Source organism: Carassius auratus, chromosome 17, assembly GCF_003368295.1.
Source record: "Carassius auratus strain Wakin chromosome 17, ASM336829v1, whole genome shotgun sequence".
Taxonomy (NCBI): Eukaryota; Metazoa; Chordata; class Actinopteri; order Cypriniformes; family Cyprinidae; genus Carassius; species Carassius auratus.
Window position 1 is genome coordinate 26,883,994 of NC_039259.1, and position 5,000 is coordinate 26,888,993.

General features: G+C 31.1%; 1 protein-coding gene across 1 annotated transcript in view; it reads right to left on the reverse strand.

Moving 5' to 3' along the window:
- The window catches only part of LOC113117811 (RAC-alpha serine/threonine-protein kinase-like), a 36,372-nt gene that overhangs the window by 9,070 nt on the left and 22,302 nt on the right, over positions 1–5,000 (reverse strand). The window lies entirely within an intron of this gene.

A 5,000-nucleotide genomic window follows, 5' to 3' on the forward strand; every position in this document is an offset into this window, starting at 1 on the left:
ATACTGTATCATATTCATACACACATTTCTAAGTGACCAACAAGATCAAAAACTTAAACTTTCTTCATATTGTCACTTTATCAGATTATGAGCCAGAAAAACCTGATGGATCAAATATGATACTCAAGATAAAAACTCTTTTTTACATTTATATTTTGTCGGAAGTTTCAATAAGGCATTCTTTCTATATATTAAAAAATAAATTTCAAAAGCTTTTCTGACTATTTTAGCCATAGTTATGACTTTTTTCCTCAAAATTATCCTAATGACTTTTTATCTCATTATTGACTTAGTATCTCATAATTATAACATTTTATCTCATAACTGCCACTATTAGTAAGTTTTGACTTTTTATCTCAAAGTTATGACTTTGTCCTGTCATAATTGTAACTTTTTTTATTTCATAATTATGACATTAAATGTAAATTCATCTTATTTTTTATCTCAAAGTGATGACCTAACGCGTCTTACTGGCTTTTATGTCATAATTTAAACTTTTTATCTCATAACTAAAACTTTGTATGTTAGTTTTTTATCTCAACATTGACTTTGTGTCATAATTTTGACTTTTATCTCATAGTTTCAACCATTATCTCATAATTACGACTTATCTCAAAAGTGTAACGTCATGCCATAATTTAAACTTTTTATTTTATAATCATAACTTAATGTCAATTTTGACTTTTTATCAAAAACATATGACTTAGTGTGTCATAATTATGACTTTTTGGGCCCTATCTTGCACCCAGCGCAATTGACTTTGTACACCGACGCATGTGTCATTCCTATTTTGCACCCGCGCAAAGCGCGCTTTTCCCTCCACAGAAGCACGTCGCTAAACTAGTGAATGAACTTGCGCTCCCTGGGCGGTTCAGCGCAAAAAAGGAGGCGTGTTCCGGCGCAAACAATCCCTGGTGCTATTTTGCTGTTCCATTAAACAATTGCGCCACTGACCAGAAAAAACCTAGTCTAAAGTCAGTGGCGCGTTGCGCGTTGTTCATTATGCTATTTTAAGGGCGCAAGCTTGACCATAATGTATAGCGTGCACAACGCGCATACACTTTGCTCATGTAATCTACACAGATGCAACAGTTATTTTTGCAAATCATAAATTGTTACACTAAAAAAATATTAACATATGAGATGACGGAAATCATTGTGAAATCTTGCTTACAAATTATTCAGGCTAATTGTAGTAATTAAGGATCAGACCTGTTTGCCCGATAGTGGCAAGACATATATGTATATATATATATACATATATATATGTATATATATATATATATATATATATATATATATATATATATATATATATATATATGTCCTTATAAGGACATCTGACAAATTTGTTTGTCCGTCAAGAACCAGGAAAAAAAAAATCGATGAAACAATTGTGGCTATTTCCTCCCACGTCTGTTTAACCGACGCTATTTTGGGTGGGTTTCTCCCATCCCCATACAACACAACTTCTCTGTTTTTCACTGCTCTTACAAGAACATCAGTCTCCTCGGCTGTGAACCGCTCCTGGCGTGCGCCTGGTAAATACGCCATAATAATAGCAATCCATAATGGAACTTGCGCACCTGCTTTTAAAGGGAATGTTGGATGACGCTCTGATTGGTTTATTTCACGTTACGCCCAAACCACACCTATGAATAATGAAGCTACTTCAGACCAACCCATTTTAGATTTGCGCCGGGTGCAAGAGCCATTTATCCCGCCGGGAAAATAGCAACAGCGCCGAGACCCGCCCACAAACTTACTTGCGCTTCGCGCTTTGACACTTGCGTTTCAGATCGTTTAAATAGGGCCCTTAATCTCAAAGTTACTTATTGTGTCGTAGTTACGACTATCCATATCATGTTTTTGATTCAGTACGCCATAATTTACATTTTTTTGATCTAATAATGACTTAGGTCATAAATTTAGACTTTTTAAAATTATGACATCACAATTTTGACTTTATCTCATAATTATGATTGTATGAGCCATATAAAAAACAAAAAACAAAAGACTTTGTCCTGTCATAATTGTAACTTTTTTTATTTCATAATTATGACATTAAATGTAAATTCATCTTATTTTTTATCTCAAAATGATGACCTAACACGTCTTACTGGCTTTTATGTCATAATTTCAACTTTTTATCTCATAACTAAAACTTAGTATGTTAGTTTGTGTTTTTTATCTCAACATTGCCTTTGTGTCATAATTTTGACTTGTATCTCATAGTTTCGACAATTATCTCATAATTACGACTTATCTCAAAAGTGTAACGTCATGCCATAATTTTTATCAAAAACATATGACTTAGTGTGTCATAATTATGACTTTTTATCTCAAAGTTACTTATTGTGTCGTAGTTACGACTATTCATATCATGTTTTTGATTCAGTACACCATAATTTACATTTTTTCTCTAATAATGACTTAGGTCATAAATTTAGACTTTTTAAAATTATGACATCATAATTTTGACTTTATCTCATAATTATGATTGTATGAGCCATACAAAAAACTTAATGTATCAAATATGACTCAACAAAAACATATGCATACTTTTTTCAATAAACTTTTCCATTTATTCCAAATTTTCTGACTATAGCGAACATTTACTGAATGGACAGCTAAAGCTTTAGGAGATGATTGTAAATGCATAATAAAAGCGTGCATCTAAATTTCAATGCAAAACCTAGTTTGAGCTCCAAACAACATCAAAACTCCTCTGTTTCCAGAACAGCACACGAGAAAGCATCCGAAAGCACGCACCAAAGCTACTGCAGTATTCTGCAAGCGAAATCAATTTGTGCTGAAGACGGTGCAGAAATAACCAGATGTTGCGGAATTGGAAATGAAAAAAACGAGAGAGTCTGCAGCACGTCAGAAACACAGAGACAGTTTGAATAGTTATCCAGGAAAAGTGTAATTTATTTTTAATTACGGGAGTTGAATATTAACCCCATGCAGGGTCTGAGCAAGCTGTCCTTAATTGGCCCATTTCCTCTGTCACTAAAGTGTGGATGTGTCACGACTAACGTCTGTCTCGCTGATTTTTAGTGGCTTTCGGCTCATTTGAGCGGTGACAGACCAGAGGAGCAGCGACTGGCCCGTAACAGAGCAACTACACATGCATTTGTCATCTAAACTCATAATCCTGCTGCTAAACATGAGGATTTTACAGCCGCTGCACACAAACTTCAGATCACTCGCAGCTTTCTTATTTTCAGTATCAACTTTTCTGTTTTTACAAGACCGTTCACATGATGACGAGAGGGCGAAGATGTGCTCAAAGTGTTGCTGGATAATTCCAGCGGATCTAATATACTTTCCTGCAATGGGAAATTTTGTTAGGACTTCATGAACAGTTTTTGTGAACCCCTGACGGTTTGTGAATTCATAAAAAATATTAAACTAAAATAAACATTAAAAATAATAATAAATATAGCACTTACTAAAATTATTAAAATTATAAGAATTTAAGGCAGCAATAAATCTATTTTCAAATAAAAGCAAGCAAAATAAACCACTTTCTAAAAATGAAATCATAAAAATGTTAAATAATAAATTTCACATTAAAACAATTAAAACTGATTAAAATCATAATAATGTAAAAGTTATATAAATAAATAATTTCCAAATAAAAGCAATAAAAATAAGTCACTTACTAAAAAAAATTATCATTAAAAGGTAAAATTATAATAAATATATTTAAATTGAAAGCAGTTAAAATACAACACTTACTAAAAAAAGGAAACTATTAAAATAATAATATAAAAAAATCAAAATAAAAGAAATCTAAATAAAATGTGCAAAAAAATATTTAATCATAAAAATGTCCAATTATATTCGATATTTTATATAAAAACAGTGTAAATACAGCTCTAACTAACAGTGACTAGAATCATTTATTGAAATAAAAGCCATCACAAATGTTTAATTATAAATTAATTTAATTTAAAACTATTGAAAAAACAACACTTGAAATATTAACACAAACCATAGGAATTTAAAATTAAATAAATAAATATTACAAATAAATGCAAATCAAATACTAAAAATGAATTAAATCATTAAATGTCAAATTAAAATTTCATATTTTTAATAAACGTGGTTAAAAAATATGTAAATCATGAAAATGCAAATAAAAAAAGAATTATTTTCAAACAATCTAAAATTATACTAAGTAAATAAAAATGAAACACTTATTAAAAATTATTAATAATTTTGTTTACCTGTGACCGTGAACCAACATCATTTAAATTAATTAAATTATTGAAATATTAACATTTTAGCTCAAAAGGGGTTCAGCTGACAAAAAAGTTTGTGAATCCCTCGTAAAATACAACAGATTCCAGAACAGTCTAATTAGGGATATGCCGGTTTCAAATTTTCCTGTTGTGATTAATTAACTAATGTTAACTAATGAAGACCTGTTGTAATGTGTGAATTAACAATAAAGAATCTAAACACTTTCAAACAATATCTATTGCATGTTGTAGTCCAGATTATTTGTTTTTTTTTTAAGTTAGAAAACAAGAAGCCTATTAATTCTAAATACTTAAGTATTTGGCACTGTGGGGAACATCATAGCAAATACACAAATCTGAATGGCTATTTAAAATTATTTTAAAATGTTTTAGTAGCGCAGCTGCTTTATTTATGGGGTTTCCAGGGTAAGTGCTGCATTTTCTGCAGTTTAGCGCCATCTGCTGTCAGAGAGTGAATGTGTGTGTGAAAGTGTTGTGCATTTTGACCAGCTGATGGGAAAAGTACTCTTAAAATGCATTTCAAATTCGTAATAATTTTTTGCCCACAATAACAATATCATGCAAATCAATTACCGTGATATATCACAATACCGAATACCGGCACATCTCTAAGTCTAATAATAAAAACTAAATCCTAAACCATGAAACACAACATATAGCTGGTGTGTGTGTGTGTGTGTGTGTATAAAGCTTCTGAAAGTAGAGCAGCCCTCTCTCTCTCTCTGTGGA